The sequence below is a fragment of the Triturus cristatus genome, chromosome 7, assembly GCF_964204655.1.
Source record: "Triturus cristatus chromosome 7, aTriCri1.1, whole genome shotgun sequence".
NCBI classification, from domain to species: Eukaryota; Metazoa; Chordata; class Amphibia; order Caudata; family Salamandridae; genus Triturus; species Triturus cristatus.
Window position 1 is genome coordinate 1868860016 of NC_140590.1, and position 19316 is coordinate 1868879331.

At 53.8% G+C, this 19316-nt stretch overlaps 1 protein-coding gene across 1 annotated transcript in view; it reads right to left on the minus strand.

Moving 5' to 3' along the window:
* The window catches only part of LOC146813544 (uncharacterized), a 455835-nt gene that overhangs the window by 381750 nt on the left and 54769 nt on the right, over positions 1-19316 (minus strand). The window lies entirely within an intron of this gene.

A 19316-nucleotide genomic window follows, 5' to 3' on the forward strand; every position in this document is an offset into this window, starting at 1 on the left:
GAGAACTGGAAATACCTTACAAACTATAGTGAGAAATCACTAGATGCCATGCTCTGCAATGGATCATACAATACATCATACCCTGATCACCAGAATTGGTTGGTTTGTCCTTTAGACACAAACAAATGTCACTCTCTACGCAGGGATCAACATATCTCTACTCTGCAAGCTGCAGACCATACAGAACACCACAGTCAGACTCGTCCTTGGCATCCCCTGACACAAACCCATCACCCAACACCTGCGGGACCTACACTGGCTCCCGGTCATAAAGAGAGTAACCTTCAAGATACTCACCCACGCCTTCAAATGCCTTCACAACACCGACCCCAATATCTCAATGAAAGAATTTCCTTCCCCGTACCCAAGAGAAACCTCAGTTCTGCTGACCTCGCCCTCGTCGAAACCCCACGCATCCGCAGAGCAAGAATGGGTGGGAGAACCTTCTCCTACCTTGTGGCAAAGACCTGGAACGAGCTCCCAATAAACATCAGATGCGCCCCCACTCTGCACATCTTCAGGAAGACCATCAAGACCTAGCTCTTCGACTGACCGGAGCTGCCCCCCCAGCGCCTTGAGACCCTTACAGGGGAGTAGCGCTCTTCACAATCCACTGATTGATTGATTTAGTCTAGATTCCTGGATAACACGGTAAGGTTTAAGATCAACAGGCCTGACTATGTACAGAAAGAACAAGCAGGGGTGGTGATGTCATACAGTGTTCAGAAGTTATGCCACGATTGGCTAAAGATCTCAACACTTTTTCAGGTGAAACAACACTTGTCCCTCCTTTCAAAAGACGTGAATCTCCGGGATTTCTTACTAGGTCCCAGAAACCCACGTAACAAGGTCTTCTTGTATGAAATATACAATGAGCTTTGGAAGATTTCTCAGCAGGAAGCTGTGGAGAGATTGCGTGAGATAAACAGGGTTAACATGGAAAAGGCTTTGAACGTGATCAACAATGGTAGGACCATGTTATCATCAAGAATTTATTCACTGGGAAATATTGTGTCTTCTGCTATCGACATAATTCAACCAGACATGTCTCTTCTACAACATGGACAGTCACATTTACGAGCAATCGTGATATTGAGCTGGATGTTGCAAACACTACGTTCTGGCCACATGCCGTGGCGTTACATCAACACCACTAGTCTGCTTTCTGAATACAATCTGACAGAAAGGCAGATATCAATGGCAGGCAGAGATGCAAAATACACGATGATGCACTTTGAATAATTACCTTTTACCGTGGCAGAAACACCATCCACTGATAATCCATGGTTATATCACCCTACCAGTCATGACCTTTCAATTCCAATATTGTCTTCAGTACCAACAAGTAGACAGATATGAAGCGCTAGGGGAACGGTATGTGCACGAGTATTAGGAATTACCATTTAGGTTTAGATGAAGAAATGGGGACATGGAGGTTTTTCTTAGTGGCTCTGACTGTGAGGATGCCTTGGTTTGCAAGCACATCTCTCTCCATGGGGCATGCAATGCTTCAATGGAGAATTTGTCCTGCTATCTGAAGGGTTCCCCAGCAGCCGTGATTCATCCGGTGTTCAAGCTACTCTCGAATGGGAGTTATTTAATGTTGAATGATTACGGTTGTTGTGGAATGGAATGGGGCATTGCTTATCTGGTGACAGTTAATTCCATAGTCACTTGTTGCACACAAGTACTATTTTCACCTGCCCGCACATACAGGGAGGCAGCGTTATGGCCTTCGATAAATGTTTCCAACATAAAATTTGACTCCCTAAGCAAACTGAAAGCCATGCTTTTACAGAAGGATGTGGCCTTAACTTCATCCAAAGAGATGTTTGATCTCCAGGTTGCAAGATTCTCATCTGAGACACTACTCCGTACCACCTTTCCTCTACATTTTGGGAAGATGGGCCATCGTATCTTTAACATTTCTGATACGAAAGGAATAGAGCACTTTTTTTTAAATGTGTCGACTCCGGTTTGGTTAGCACCTTTCGATGGTTTTCGGAGGGATACCAGCCTTCATACACTCCATGTTAGGAAGTGTTTTTGGAGGGCTCCTGCTTGTCCTGCTACTTGTGGCGGGAATCCTGATTTAATTTTTTCTACTCCGCAATGGACGTCCCAGTTCAAATGGGAATGGAAACAGCATTGCCGGTACTGCATTCCCATGATCCTATGGTATACTGCTTCGGCACACCACGTCTTCGAGAACTAAATGAGCACTGTTTTTTGTCATTCAGGCCGGTCTGGCTTGACTGTATAGTACCCGTTTTCCACTGACTGCTTTGCTGCCAAGAAGCGTTGTGGATATATGCATCGGATCAGATTTGGTTGCCCCACCGGACATTGAAGTACTGATGGACTGCTTAACGGCCCATGCGTATTGCTGTCCACAGCGTATTCCGTTGATGATGGACACATTCTTAGAGTCACCTTGGGATGCTTCAGCTCCTGGTGATAACTTCTGGGACACAACACCACCTTCAGCGGCTGATGTGAGAACAGGATGGAATCGCCTTTGCTCCATAGACTTGCTACGGGCTTCACCCCTGGTAACATCTGAGGAAGTGGACAACAGCACTGTTGCGTCTAACACACGGAACACATAATTAATTGGCCTTTTTTCGTGTGGGAACAATTCGGTGTTTTTATTTTTTTTGCAGAATGTACCAAAACAGCTTTTCTAGGCATCCCGGCTTTCTGAGTGCTTAGGATTTCAAAAGATATACCTACTATTGAAAAGTTTTTACATATTTTAAGACCACTTGTAGATGCTTTTAAAGGCTAGTTTTTAATATGTCTGCTGGCTTTTTAGATAGCTTTTACTTATCAACCCTAGGGGGCCCATTATGATATAGGGCTGATCGCCACCGCCGGGCCGGCTGTGGCGGTCCACCCGCAAAACGTCCCTGATGCACCCCACCATATCAGCATGGCGAGGGGTACCGTGGCGGAAGGAAAAACCATCTGCCGCTTTTCCGCCGGTCAGATTGCAGGCCGGGCGAAAAAGGGACACAATATGGTGGCAGTGCCTTGCAGGCACCACCATTCATATTTGGGGGCCAGAGTCACAGAACTAACTTAAGACAAAATCCTAAACTTACTACTTTTGGTATTCACAGAAGTTAGGATTTTGTCTTAAGTTTGTCTTAAGACAAACTTAAGACAGACTTAAGACAGACTTAAGACAGACTTAAGTTAGGATTTTGTCTTAAGTTTGTCTTAAGTCTGTTTTAGGTCTGTCTTAAGTCTGTCTTAAGTTTGTCTTAAGTCTGTCTTAAGTCTGTCTTAAGCCTGTCTTAAGTTTTTCTTAAGTTTGTCTTAAGACAAATTTAAGACAAAATCCTAACTTCTGTGAATACCAAAAGTATTAAGTTTAGGATTTTGTCTTAAGTTAGTTCTGTGAATCGGCCCCAGTATGCCTGCGATGGAAAGCCTTTCCATGGCGGAGACTACGCCATGGAAAGGCATGTGGTGAACATTTGGTGGCCCGTTGCGGGCCTCCGGGGGTGTGGGTGGGTGGTGGGCTGCACTTGGGGGGTACCTATGGTACCACCTTCATTGGCATACACAAGGTGGCAGGCACCACGGGGTGCCTGTCACGTTGTGCATGCCAATGCACAACATTCATATTTAACAATGTGGTGGGTGCTGCTCAAAGCACCGCCCACCACAATGTTAACTATGCGGGATGCGACCGCCAGGGTGGCATTCGCATCCTAATGGGCACAGCAGGACTGCCGCACCTCTGGCGGTTGGTCCGTTTACCGTTATGGTGTCTGCCCGCCATCGTAATGGACCCCTTAGTATGAGTGGGTGTCATATACCCAGGGTAGGCCCAGGTAGCGAAGCTGCTCATTTTCTTACATTGTTCTGACAAAGAACATTTCCAGCTGCGACCTTTGGCACACATTTGCACGCACCACAATGTTGGATTAGTTTCTCTAAAACTAAACTTGTTTTACATTTAGCTTTCCACAACAATATCACAATACCCTGCACATCATGTACAAAGTCTCATTTCTTACCATGTACCAATGTCATCATTATCTTCATCCACGGGGAGGCAGGGCTATCTAAATACCCATAACATTACTAAGCTATGCCTACATCGCAAGGCGGCTTTCTATTATAAAAGATGGGCATCCTGCTGGTTTAGTTGAGGAGATACGTCTTCTGACTTGAAGGTCCTGCATTCTGAGGGGTGTCCAACTCAAGACCAAGAAGAGATCCTTCATTCTCTCCCACCAGATAATGGGGTTGCATTGCCCCTTGGTGGGATTCTTGGTTTCACACCTACATACACTCTAGGTACATTTAAAGTAGAGTTTGCATAGTAGGACTACACTAGATTACTGCCTTGTTTATATGCCTGCTTATATACAACTGTTCAGCACCATGGTAGAACTCTACCTCCTATGTACGCTTTTGGTGCTTGTAATCACATTTATCTGCTTCTGTCTCCCAGTCATTGCAGCATATATATTTTATGCAAGAGTAACATTGGTTCAATAGATATTAATGAAAAAACGTCTCACTGGCTATTCTCTAAGAATAAGTAAGCACGAGTGACTGAGCGCAAGGTTGTCTACTTTTTCCACGATCCCTGACGGGTCAGGGTTGTCATGTTTAGTGGTTGCCAGAAACCATTCGCTCCTTGTTCAGTTAAGGGGCTTATGGTGGCACTGCGAGCTAGCTGGTCTATAGGCCAATATATCCTGTAGGGGTGTCTGGAATCAGTTTTGACACCAAGCCCTTAATTTATGTTGTCCACACAATGAGCAGGTCCTACAGATTGGTAGAAACTACACAACACTAAGACTTGGTCAAATATATAAATTGGGCCTGATTTAGAGTTTAAAGGAACCAAATGTGGCATCATTCTCTCTGCACCAAACTTCGGTCTCCCCCTCATTCAGAGACTGGCAGACCATAATGTTTCCGTCAGTGGAGCCACAGTTGACTCATTGATGGAAAGGTTCCTCCGAAGGCCCAAGAGAGTAGGAGCCATTAGGGGAAGGACATTACACTCTCGCACTATTTAGAGTGGAGAGATTAATGTCCTTTTTCCATCTCCATCACCACCTGGCGGTGTGATACAGAAGAGAGAGACAGTAATGACCCTCACACTCAGAGGGTAAACTTCCAAGGTGTGGGGGTCATTAGTTTTGTTTTTTTCAAAATAAATTCTGACATTGGGATAAAAACATATTAAAAGTTTGAAAGATGGTCATCAAAATGAAAGGCGCTCTCCACCACACCTTTTGTAACTTAACATCTCCATCTCCATTCATGATGGCCACCAGAGAAGCATAGAAGATGACCTCCTGAGGGATGGGATCGCTTTTGGTGAAAATCCTGGATTTCCTTACATCTACGTCCCTGCAACATTCGAGAGTTCCTTTCATCAACCACTATACATGCAACAACAACTATTACCTTTTGAATGAGGCGTATTGGATGAGCAATTAACCATTGTTCTCCCAGGATCTTCACGTCGGCAACAACGAGCTCTCTCAAGGCAGTTCTTTGCCGCAACGATCGAGGTGAGTAGCGGAGAGATCAATCAATCAATCAATCAATCAATCAATCAATCAATCAATCAATCAATCAATCAATCAATCAAGACATTTGTAAAGCGCGCTACTCACCTGGGGTCTCAAGGCACTGGGGGTGGTGGTGCTGCGTCTGCTCGAACAGCCAGGTCTTGAGTAGCCTCCTGAAGGTTAGTAGGTCTTCGGTCTGCCGTAGGAGGATGGGAAGGGTGTTCCAGGACTTGGCGGCGAGGTAGGAGAATGATCTGCCACCGGTGGCCGCTCTCCTGATGTGGGGGACGGTGGTGAGGGCGATGTCGGCAGAGCGGAGCTGGCGGTTCGGGGTGTAGAAGGTGAGCCGTTTGTTGAGGTTTGCTGGTCCGGTGTTGTGTAGTGCTTTGTGTGCATGGGTGAGAAGCTTGAAGGTGATCCTCTTGTTGATGAGAAGCCAGTGCAAGTGGGGTGTGGGGTGTGATGTGGTTGTGGCGAGGGATGTCGAGGATCAGGTATGCAGAGGCGTTCTGTATGCGTTGCAGTCGTTTCAGCAGTTTGGCTGGGGTTCCCGCGTAGAGGGTGTTTCCATAGTCCAGTCTGCTGCTGACGAGGGCCTGGGTGACCGTTCTTCTAGTGTCGGTGGGGATCCACCTGTAGATCTTTCGAAGCATGCGGAGGGTGTTGAAACAGGAGGATGAGATGGTGTTGACTTGCTTGGTCATGGAGAGTGTTGAATCGAGGATGAATCCCAGGTTGCGTGTGTGGTTGGTGGGTGTTGGTGCTGCCCCCAGGGCAGTCGGCCACCAGGACTCATCCCAGGCAGAAGGGGTAGAGCAGAGGATGAGGACCTCCGTCTTGTCCAAGTTCAGCCTCAGGCAGCTGTTCCTCATCCATTCGGCGACGGCTTTCATTCCTTCGTGGAGGTTGGTTTTGGTGGTGAGAGGGTCCTTGGTGAGTGAGAGGATCAGTTGCGTGTCGTTGGCATAGGAGATGATGTTGAGGTCGTGCAGTCTGGCGACGTGGGCGAGTGGGGCCATGTAGATGTTGAACAACGTCGGGCTGAGGGAGGATCCTTGGAGTACGCCACAGGTGATCTTGGTGGCTTTGGATCGGAAGGAAGGGAGGCAGACGCTCTGTGTTCTGTCTGTGAGGAAGGAGATGGTCCAGCCCAGTGCCTTGCCTCAGATTCCTGCGTCGTGGAGGCGAGTGTGTAGGGTGCGGTGGCAGTGTTGGACAGGCCACACGAAGGGCTTGCTCCCTCCCCGCACGACAGGGCCCGAGCTCCGGCCCACCAGGCATAACCCACGAAAAGCACCTGTACCCCGTCTCCCGACGGATCTTCTGCCCTCGGACCTCTACTCATCACGGGGCCCAGCCCCACCGGCTCCCCCGGCCGGTTCAAGCCGCCATCTTGGGCCCTGCACCACGAGGCCGCGTGGCCTCGCCCCGACCCTAACCCCGGGCCTGACCGGCCCCGACATCCCGGCACCACCATCCACCCGGGAGGTGAGCGGACCACTTGGCAGGTCAATGGGAGGACGAAGTGTCAAGAGCTCTTCCCCCGCCAGGTGCCGATCGCCTCCAGCTCCCCCAGGCGCTGGCTCCACCCCCTGCTGGGTGTCTGGACACCTTCATCCCGGGCCCTCCGATCTCCAAGTGCGAGGGTCCGGACATCAAAGAGCGCCTGCCCTATAACTGGGGCAACTCCGGAGCAGGAAGGCAGTTGTATCCTGGAGTCGAGAGACACCGAGAGAACTCAGCCTTGACGGACTACTGGCGCTGCCGTAGCCCTATCTTGCGAACTATCGTCCTGCCTGCTGGCGCTGCCGCGGCCTTCTGCAACATCCATCCTCGTCGGGACCTGCTGGCGCTGCCGCGGCCCGTTGTAACGACCATCTTCACCGGGACCTGCTGGCGCTGCCGCGGACCGTACCTCGACCATCTTCACTGGGACCTGCTGGCGCTGCCGCGGACCGTGTATCGACCATCTCTACCGTGACCTGCTGGCGCTGCCGCGGCCCGTACCAGCTACACCACCAAGCTCGAGGATTGTGGGCTAACCATCATCTCATCCGAACTACCGGACTGGTAAACAGACTGTCCCGCTTCCCCTTCCCTATCCTAAGAGACCTAAATCGAGGGGACCCCTGAGTCCAGAACTCCTTGTACTATTTCATCGTACCTTAAGAAGTGCATATAAAGAACACTAAATCTTATCCTTGTGTGGTGTCTGTCTGTGGGGGGGGAGTCACTTGTCTGTACGATCGCTGGAGACGGCTCTCCCCGGAGACCTCTCCTCCTGACCTCGGCCGACCCTCCCGGTCCGTCTACCCTTTCTAACATTGGTGGCCAGCGGCGCGATCCGAATCAACGCGTAATCGTACAGAGAGTAGCTCACCCCACGACAAAAACACGATGTCAGCCAAAGATAGCAGCTCCACCGAGAAATTCCAAATGGATAAGTTAGAAGAATACAACCACCGCGAATTGAGACAATTCTGCATAGAACTTGGCATTGCTACCACCGGCCTGAGTACCAAGGATGATCTAAAGCACGCCCTAGAGTCGTGGACAGAAACTGGGGTCGCCGGACCCTCCGACCAAAGCAGCATCACACCAGAGGGGAACGCCACGGCTCCCGAGGAGCGGGGAACGGGCCTCTCGCAGGAGGAGATCCGAGAAAGAGAAAGAACCAGATTGCACGAGTTGGAAATGGCACGACTCAAGATGGATGGGGAACTCAAGTTAGCTGAACAGAAACTCAACCTCGAGCATATGCGGCTCCGAGAAGAACGAGAAGAGAAGCAGAGACAGAGAGAGCTGGAGGAGAAAAAAATAACGCTCGAGCACGAGCGCCAACTAGCGGAGATAGAACTTCGGAAACAGAATAAAGAACTGGGGGTGCCTGAGCGGCCACACACCCCGGGGCCAATCGAGAAAAAAGTCCACATCCCCAAGGATGTTGTCCGCGAGTATGTCCAAGAAGACGACATACAACAGTGGTTTAAAGCCTACGAGATCGCCATGACCTCCCAACGGATCGACCGGAGTGATTGGGGAGCCGGACTTTGGGGGAGGTTTGTCAACGAGGGTCGCGATGCCCTACTGCAGCTCCCAGATCACCAAATGTCGTCCTACGACCACTTGAAGGCTGCCCTCCTCACCCGCTACGGCCTCACACCCGAGATGTACCGCCAGAGGTTCAGAGATTGCACCCGGATCCCAGGTACAACTTGGGTAGAATATGTGAACTATTTTAGCCGTGCCTTCGAGGGTTGGATCAAGGGGAGCCATGTCACCACCTACGAACAACTCTTTAACCTTATGGTATGGGAGCACCTGTCGAACAACTGTTTCGTCGAGCTCAGGCAGCACCTCCTCGACAGTAAGCTGACTGACCCCCGGCAGCTCGCCGCCGAAGCTGACCGATGGGAAAGCACCCGAGTGGGCCGGAGGGGGCCACACGAACAGAACAGAAGCAACCCAGGCCAGCACCGTCCTCGGGGAGGAGGAGGGGGCCAGGGGCGAGGGAGAGACGCCTTGCCAGCAACACCCGTGGCCAGCACCCCGCCTCCGGCCGGCCGGGGCAACCCCCCGTGGCGTCCTGGGTTCCGAGCCAACGTCACGTGCCACCGATGCCAGCGAGTCGGCCACTACGCCAATGACCCGAGCTGCCCGCAGAACCAAACACCCAAGCCCCGCCAGGTAGCTGCCGCCGCCCTGGGGGAAGAGCGATTATCGGGGGAACCAGAAGAGTATGAGCCGGCCCAGCAAGAGTGGGAACCGGCCGCCATGGTCCTGGCGTGCTTAGGGGGAAGAGACATGGTCCCACGGGCTCCCCTACCCGCTAACACCAGGAAATACGGTCAGTGGGTGACCATTAATGGACAGCGAGCCGAGGCCTTGCGTGACACAGGCGCCAGTGTGACGGCCGTCCGCTGTCACCTGGTGAAGCCCGAGCAGATCCTGCCGAACATTCTCTGCCCCGTCCGCTCGGCAGACAACTCTGAGAGTATGTGTCAAATGGCCTGCGTCCCGTTCGAATGGGGAGGGGTCTCCGGCCTGTTGAAGGTGACGGTCCGGGACGATGCCCCCGTGGACTGCCTCCTGGGGAATGACCTCGAGAGTTCCCCGTGGGCCACCGTTGAGAGAAGAGAGCACCTGGGGATGCTGGGCCTCCCGGACTGGGCCTGCGTAACCACCCGGTCCATGGCCGCCCGTGCCGTCCCCCGATCAGAAGAACCGGAATGGCCAGCACCTCCGCCCCCGGTCGCCCCAGTAGAAGACAACGACGAGGCCAGCCTCCCAGACCCGACGACCGAAGGGGACGCGCAACCCCAGAACCTTCCTGACCTGGCTCAGTGGCGTCAAGAAGGGGGGCCCACCCAAGAACAGTTCCGCCAGGAACAAAAGACCTGTCCCTCCCTCGAGGGACTCCGCCAACAAGCCAGCGCCCAGAACGCAGGGGACTCCACCGGAACTCACTGGGTCTACTGGGATAACGACCTGCTATACAGCGAGCAAAGAATCGCTGAGCTGGGGGCCGGTCGAGTACTGGTGGTACCTCTCCGCTTCAGAGACTTTCTGCTCAACCTGGCCCACGATGTCCCCCTGGCTGGACACCTGGGCCAGGACAAAACGTACAGCCGCCTAGTGACCCACTTTTTCTGGCCGAAAATGAGGAACGACGTCCTGAACCACTGCCGATCTTGCCCCACATGCCAAGCCAGCGGGAAGAGTGGTCGGAAGCTGAAAGCCCCTCTGCAACCCTTCCCTGTGGTCACCACCCCGTTCGAGAGGGTGGGGATAGACATTGTGGGGCCTCTGGACCCCCGCACGGCACAAGGACACAGGTTCATCCTAGTACTGGTGGACCATGCCACCCGCTACCCCGAGGCGGTGCCCCTACGGACCGTGACAGCTCCGGTGGTTGGCCGGGCCCTAATGGGGATCTTCTCCCGGGTAGGCTTCCCCCGAGAAGTCGTCAGCGACCGAGGCACGAACTTTATATCCAAATACATGAAGTCCCTCTGGCAACAATGCGGGGTCACCTACAGATTCACGACCCCCTATCACCCCCAAGGGAACGGACTAGTGGAGCGTTTTAACCGCACTCTCAAGGGGATGATTGGGGGATTGGAAGAGCCCCTCCGTCGCCAGTGGGAAGTACTACTCCCGTGCCTCCTCTTCGCCTACCGAGAAGTTCCCCAGAAGTCCCTCGGTTTTAGCCCTTTCGAACTCCTGTACGGGCACCCTGTGCGAGGGCCCCTCAGCCTAGTAAAAGAAGGTTGGGAGATGGCCCCCCTAAAGACCCCTCCAGACGTCTTCAAATACCTCCTGGCCCTACGCAATCAGACCCGGCGCTTCAGAGAGATGGCCAAGGCGAACCTCGAGGCCAGCCAGGAGGACATGAAGAGGTGGTATGATCACAATGCCTCCTCCGTTGAGTTCGAGCCTGGACAACAAGTATGGGTGATGTCCCCCACCGAACCATGTGCCTTGCAAGATAAGTGGACGGGGCCCTTCAAAGTGGTCGAGCGCAAAAGCCCCGTCACTTACCTCATCGACCTGGGGACCTCCCGGAACCCCCTTCGGGTCCTCCACACCAACCGACTCAAACCACACTTTGTGCGCTCAGAACTCAGCCTCCTGATGGCTACGGACAGTGGGGCAGAGGAAGACTCCGAACCCCTCCCGGATCTTCTGAAGACTCAGGAGAATGACGGCTCAGTGGACGGGGTCCGGCTCTCTGACGCCCTCACTTCGGAGCAACGCCAGGGCTGCCGGAACCTCCTGCTGCAGTTCGCTACCCTGTTCTCCCTCACCCCCGGGGTCACCCCTTGGTGTTTGCACGACGTGGACACCGGGGACAGTCCCCCTGTCCGACACCGGGCCTACCGCGTACCAGATCGGGTACGGGCCTGCATACAGGAGGAAGTGGCCAAGATGCTCACAATCGGGGTCATCGAGCCCTCGGACAGTCCCTGGGCCAGTCCGGTTGTATTGGTCCCCAAACCCGCTGCCCCCGGCACCGCACCTGAACTGAGATTCTGCGTCGACTACCGGGGCTTGAACGCTGTCACCCGGACCGACGCTCATCCGATCCCCCGAGCAGACGAGCTGATCGACCGGCTGGGGGCCGCCCGCTACCTCAGTATCTTCGACCTAACAGCGGGCTACTGGCAGATCGGCCTCACACCCAGGGCTCAGGAACGGTCAGCCTTCTCTACCCCCGATGGCCACTACCAATTCAAGGTCATGCCCTTCGGCATGAAGAATGCCCCCGCCACGTTTCAACGCCTCGTGAACCAGGTCTTGGCGGGGCTCGAAGAGTTCAGCGCTGCCTACCTGGACGATATCGCTGTATACAGCCGCCACTGGCCCGACCACCTCCGTCACCTCCAAGAGGTCCTACAGGCCCTCCAGCGGGCCGGCCTCACAATTAAGGCCGGCAAGTGCCAAATTGGCCAAGGGTCTGTGACCTACCTTGGGCACCAAGTGGGAAGCGGGCTGGTGGCCCCGCTACAACTTAAGATTGCTGCCATCCAGTCCTGGCAGCCCCCCGTCACCCAGACCGAGGTCCGAGCCTTCTTGGGGCTCACCGGCTACTACCGGCGGTTCGTGAAGGACTACGGCAGCATCGTGGGGCCCCTCACGGGTCTCACGTCCAAGAACCAACCGAAGCGGATTAACTGGACCCCCGATTGTCAAGCGGCCTTCGAGAAGCTGAAGGCCGCCCTGTACACCGCCCCTGTGCTCCAGGCCCCCGATTACAGTCGGGAATTCGTGGTACAGACCGACGCCTCCGACCACGGCATCGGAGCCGTCCTTTCTCAGTTAAACCCCGAAGGTCATGACCAGCCGGTGGCCTTCATCAGTCGACGTCTCCTGGCCCGAGAACAGCGCTGGAGCACCATCGAGAGGGAGGCCTTCGCAGTGGTGTGGGCCCTCAAAAAGCTCCGGCCCTATCTCTTCGGTACCCACTTCCGGGTACAAACCGACCATCGACCCCTGCAGTGGCTGATGCAGATGCGGGGGGAGAACCCAAAACTCTTGCGCTGGTCCATTTCCCTGCAGGGAATGGACTTCACTGTGGAGCACCGACCAGGCCAAGACCACGCCAACGCGGATGGCCTGTCCCGCTTTTTCCGCCTCGACGAAGAGAGTCCCCAAGGAGATGGGTGACTCTCCCCGCCTTCAGCTGGGGGGGACGCATGTTGGACAGGCCACACGAAGGGCTTGCTCCCTCCCCACACGACAGGGCCCGAGCTCCGGCCCACCAGGCATAACCCACGAAAAGCACCTGTACCCCGTCTCCCGACGGATCTTCTGCCCTCGGACCTCTACTCATCACGGGGCCCAGCCCCACCGGCTCCCCCGGCCGGTTCAAGCCGCCATCTTGGGCCCTGCACCACGAGGCCGCGTGGCCTCGCTCCGACCCTAACCCCGGGCCTGACCGGCCCCGACATCCCGGCACCACCATCCACCCGGGAGGTGAGCGGACCACTTGGCAGGTCAATGGGAGGACGAAGTGTCAAGAGCTCTTCCCCCGCCAGGTGCCGATCGCCTCCAGCTCCCCCAGGCGCTGGCTCCACCCCCTGCTGGGTGTCTGGACACCTTCATCCCGGGCCCTCCGACCTCCAAGTGCGAGGGTCCGGACATCAAAGAGCGCCTGCCCTATAACTGGGGCAACTCCGGAGCAGGAAGGCAGTTGTATCCTGGAGTCGAGAGACACCGAGAGAACTCAGCCTTGACGGACTACTGGCGCTGCCGTAGCCCTATCTTGCGAACTATCGTCCTGCCTGCTGGCGCTGCCGCGGCCTTCTGCAACATCCATCCTCGTCGGGACCTGCTGGCGCTGCCGCGGCCCGTTGTAACGACCATCTTCACCGGGACCTGCTGGCGCTGCCGCGGACCGTACCTCGACCATCTTCACTGGGACCTGCTGGCGCTGCCGCGGACCGTGTATCGACCATCTCTACCGGGACCTGCTGGCGCTGCCGCGGCCCGTACCAGCTACACCACCAAGCTCGAGGATTGTGGGCTAACCATCATCTCATCCGAACTACCGGACTGGTAAACAGACTGTCCCGCTTCCCCTTCCCTATCCTAAGAGACCTAAATCGAGGGGACCCCTGAGTCCAGACCTCCTTGTACTATTTCATCGTACCTTAAGAAGTGCATATAAAGAACACTAAATCTTATCCTTGTGAGGTGTCTGTCTGTGGGGGGGGAGTCACTTGTCTGTACGATCGCTGGAGACGGCTCTCCCCGGAGACCTCTCCTCCTGACCTCGGCCGACCCTCCCGGTCCGTCTACCCTTTCTAACAGGCAGACTGTGTCGAAAGTGGCTGATAGGTCCAGGAGGATGAGGGCTGCGGTCTCGCCGTTGTCCTGCAGGGCCCTGAAGTCATCAGTGGCGGCGATGAGGGCTGTTCCGGTGCTTTAGTTGCTGCGGAACCCGGACTGGGACGGATCCAGGATTTTGTTCTCCTCGAGGTAGCGGGTCAGCTGTTTGTTGACAGTTTTCTCAAAGACCTTCGCCAGGAACGGGAGCAGGGAGATGGGCCAGAAGTTCTTGAGGTCCTTGGGGACTGCTTTGGGTTTCTTGAGCAGGGTGTTGATCTCGGCGTGCTTCCAGCTCTCCGGGAAAGTCGCGGTCTCGAAGGAGATGTTGATGGCTTTGCAGAGGTAGGGTGCGATGATGGTGCTGGCTTTGTTGAAGATGTGGTGAGGGCACGGGTCTGATGGGGAGCCAGAGTGGATGGTGCTCATGGTTTTGATGGTGTTGTCATCATTGATGTTGGACCACGTGAGAAGGGGGCACTGTGGGTGGTGGCCGTGTGGTAAGGGGTGTTGTTGGCTGCAGTGGTGGCCTGGTTGCTGAAGCTGTCGAAGCTGTCGTGGATGTCTGCGATCTTGGGGTGGAAGAAGGAGGCCAGGGAGTTGCACAGATCTTGTGAAGGTGGGATGTCGTTGGTGCTGGAGCTGGGGTTTGAGAGTTCCTTCACAATGTTGAAGAGTTCTTTGCTGTTGTGTGCATTGTTGTCGAGGCGGTCCTTGAAGGAGGTCTTTTTGGCGGATCTTATGAGGTGATGATGTTGGCGCATGGTGTTCTTGTGGGCTGCTTGGTTCTCCGGTGTCTGTTCGTGGCGCCATTTCTTCTCCAGTTTTCAGCAGTTTTGCTTAGAGGTCTAGAGATCTGCGGTGAACCAGCTGGCAGTCTTGTTGGGGCGAGGGTGTTGGCGCAGTCTTCGATCCAGCGTCTGAGGTTGCTGGCAGCGGCGTCGGGGTCGGTGGGGTCTGTAGGTGGACTTCGGGCAAGGGTGGTGTGTAGCTGATCTTCGGTGATTTTGCTGCAGCAGCGGTGGGGGATCTGTTGGGTGCGGTGGTGCGTGGCAGGCTTCTCGAAGGTGAAGTGGACGCAGCGATGATCGGTCATGTGGAGTTCAGTGGTGTGGCTGAAGGAGACGGGAGCTTGCGGAGAAGATGGGATCAAGCGTGTGTCCCGCTGAGTGGGTGGGAGTCGTGACGTGCTGTTTGAGCCCGAGGTTGGCAAGGTTGTTGAGCAGGGTGGTGGAGTTGATGTCGTTTTTCTCGAGGTGGAAGTTCAGGTCCCCGAGGAGGATGTAGTCCATGGATGCAAGGGCGTGTGTGCTGACGATGTCGGCGATGGAGTCGCTGAACTGTGGCCGGGGTCCGGGGGACCTGTAGATCGGAGTTCCTCTGAAGGTGCTATCGAGATCAGTGTGGATCTGGAAGTGCGGCTGTTCGGCGGTGTTGAGGGTGCCGTCGAAGTTGGTTGAGACCTTGAGGGTGGATTTGTGGATGATGGCGATTCCACCTCCTACTCCTTTGGTGCTGTCTCTGCGGGTGATCTTGTAGCCGTCTGGGATGGCTATGGCGATGTCGGGTGCCGAGGAGTCGTTCATCCAGGTCCCTGTCAGGAAGGCGACGTCCAGGGAGGATGTGTCGAGCACGTCCCAGAGTTCGACGGCATGTTTGCGTGCGGAGCGGGTGTTCAGGAGTATGCATCTGGGGTGGTTGCGTGCTGTCCTGGTGGGTGGATTGACGGGCCTGCTGCTTGTGAAGCTACAGTTCTGGCAGGAGAGGGGTCCTTGGGTGCGCTTCGGGGTGGCCTGGAAGCAGGAGTGTGCTTGTCCGGTGTTGAGTGCGTGGAGGGGGCTAGCATCATAGCGGAGTCGGGCGTCGTGGCATTTCGCGGGGGTCAGGTGTTCTGGCGCTGGGTGCGGTCCAGGCGCGGATGGGCGCGGACGGGCGCAGACTGGCTTGCCTTAGGCAAGCCAGCGGAGTGCCCGCTGCGTGCGGCCGCTCATCAGCTGCCATAAGAAGGGGAGGTGGGAGGGAGGAGCAGCTGGGAGGGGGAGCGGGTGAATGGGTGCATGGGGGGCGGGGCTGCAGGGGACGCAGCAGGGGGAAACAGGAGTGAGGAACTGTGAAAGGGAACAGAAAGCAAGGGGGCACAAAGGCATGGGTATAAAAAACGATCACAAAGTACATGATACAAAATACAGTGCAATTGGCAGAAAAAGAGCAGGAAACAGTACAACAAAATACAGGTCAGGAAACAGAAGCAAACCTACGGCGGGCCTCGAACTGCAGTCAGCGGGAGTGGCAGCTTGAGCACAGAGCACAGGCACAGACCGGTGGAGTTGCGCGGCGTGGGGAGCGACCTGCCTGGAAGCAGGGTCAAGCGTTGCTCCCTTCACTGCGCAGCAGCCGCCATAAGAAGGGGAGGTGGGAGGGAGGAGCAGCTGTGAGGGGGAGTGGGCGAATTGGTGAGCGGGGGGGCGGGACCGCAGGGGACACAGCGGCGGGAAAATGGGAGTGAGGAGTGGTGAAAGGGAACAGAAGGCAAGGGGGGCACAAAGGCAGGGGAAGAAAAAACGATCACAAAGTACAGCATACAAAATACAGTGCAATTGGCAGAAAAAGAGCAGAAAACAGTACAACAAAATACAGGTCAGGAAACAGAAGCAAAGCTACGGCGGGCCTCGAACTGCAGTCAGCGGGAGCGACAGCTTGAGCACAGAGCATGAGCACAGACCGGTGGAGCTGCCCGATGTGTGGAGCGACCTGCCTGGAAGTAGGGTCAAGGGTCGCTCTTGCTGTGGGAGGGCTGCCCCGGATTGAGGAGGTGAACCCGTTCGGGCCAGGTCCGGAGGCTACCGGAGAGACACTCCTGCAGCGCAGCGGATCTCGGCCGATGAGGAGCCAGATGCTGCAGCGATCCCCGCCTTCAGTTCTGCACGGGGGCAGTATTGTCGTGCTGGGATTGTGGTCAACTGGTGGAAAGGTAGACGAGGGCACAGCAACAGCCACGTTTGATTGTGCTCTCGAGCAGCGCCGAGGATAGGGCAGAGCAGCAAAAGCCCCAGCGTTTAGCGATAGCACCGGAGCTGTGCTGTCGATCGCGTGGATAGCGGGGAGCCTCCTGGGAGCGCTGGGGGCTCCTGCTTAAAGTGGAAAGGGAAGATGAATAAAAAAAGAAGAGAAGAATAAATGGATAAAGGTTAACCGACAAAGGAAGTAGAAGGGAACAGCTGTTGGGACTCACTAAGGAAGAGACTGGGTTCATTACCCCAGACATCTTTCCTCTTCACCTTACTCTCAAGCAACAAAATGGCCAACATGAACTGAGCAAGGCCACTCCCCCTCCAATATTAGTAACAGAAGGAGGACAAATACCCTTGGGGAGCTAGGAAAATTGAAGAATGAAGAAACAGGAATTGAATGTATTCTCCTAGCAATGAGGCGGCCATGTTGGAGTGGCTTTCAATCAATGTTTTTTATCAATCTGTGATGATTTTATCCATCTTCGCAGGTTATCCCAACCAGCTCAGGAAGTTCACAGTATAAGGTATCCCAATCTTCTTCCTGCTACAAGATAGACGAAGCAAGAGAGGATAGAATAGATAGGTATTAAAATCATAACACACAAATATGACAGGGACCAATCTGAAACCTGCAGGAAGTAATTCCCATTCTATATTATACCCCCCTAATCTCTCTAAAAATGCATCCAAAACCTTTAATCTTAGACCCCTCCTTTAACATAAAAGATGGCGCCATTATTAACGACTTAATATTTTTCACTAATAAAATGGCAAAATGACCCAATACCCTGACTAAAGTGCTAAATGTACAGGAACGGAGAAACATTCCATATGGCACCAAGATGCTAATAACACCCTCTCTGAATCTAAGAGCTGCACTGAACATAATATGCTATAAACACGGCACAATACTTACAAAAGCAGCCAACAAAGATCTCAAACTATTTGACGAATACTTCACATTTTAAAAAAATGCATTCTTAACAGCCCTCCCTCAAAAACCCAGCAAAACAACAACTCACAAGCCCTTACCCCCACCCATGAGTCAATCTGCTAAGGTAGAATCTGTCATTGTTCAAGAGCTCCAGCAGTCGAAACGAGTCCAGAATACCCAAAACTAGGAACATCAGCCCACAACACACTAAAGCAACATTATTATTATTATTAATCGGACTTATAAAGCGCCTGGTTACACTAAACAGTGTGTCCCCGCGCTATGATGTGAGCCGCTCTGGTAATCTACAGAAACCTATCCCAGAGGGAATAGATGAGTCTTCAGTTTTTTCCTAAACATGCCCTCAGAGGGCTCCAAATGAAGACTTACTGGGAGTTTGTTCCAGAGTTGAGCCGCCAAAAAGCGGAAGGAGCGTCCACCCATCCTGGCTCTCTTTACAGCCGGGACGCTGACCAATTCCCTCCCCTCAGACCTTAAGCGGCGAGATGGAACGTACGGGGTCAGGAGGTTCAGCAAGTAAGCAGGCGAAGTCCCATGAATAATGCGATGGCACACACACAGCACCTTGAACCAGACTCGTTCCCGAATCGGTAGCCAGTGAAGAGAAGCAAGAGCCGGTTTGGAGGGAGCTCTCCTAGGACGCATCAGGATCAAGCGGGCCGCTGCGTTCTGCACGCATTGGAGTCTCTGCATACACCTTCCTGTAACACCCAGATATAGGACATTCCCATAATCGAGGCGAGAAGTCACAAGGGCGTGAACTAGGGTCTTCCTAGCTGCAATAGGTAATATGTCCAAAGTTTTCTGGACATTACCTCCCAATAGCCCCTAGGTCCCTAGCCCCAACACCAGGCCATACCTCATTTTGGAAAAACACGGTAGAACGGAACCAGCAGTCATTGACCAAGACAACCGGAGGTGTAAACATATTCTCGATGCTAAGAATCTTGAGATAGCCTTAACGAATAGAAAATATCTACAGTAAAGAAAAAACGTTGCCCCAATTTCCCAGAGATAGATTTACCCAGCAAACCAACAGGCTCACCCCAACAACCGTCCATCTCTCCTCCTTCCCGACTGGAGCTAGAAAATCGCAACTCTCAGTCGAACAAGACTTACAAGGCCTGTTATTCGCTGCCAGATATATGAAGAACATTTTACACCTCCCAGAAAAATATCTCTAAAAAATTGAGCTTTTTCAGAAATCAGTACACGGACCACATAGCAAGCTAAATACTACCCCAATGTCCTTGACAAATAGACTATACCAACCTTGCAATCAAATTAGATATCTGACAGATACTGAGATAAAAATCCTCTTGCTATCATATGAGTCATCTCCCAATGTCCCCCCCCTAAGGTAGACGAACATGAAATTCAATCAGTCCTAATCAACCCAAATAGAACTTCAAAGCCTAACCACAGAAAACGAAACCTCAACAACCTGAAAAAAGTGACTTTAAATCCCAAAAAGCA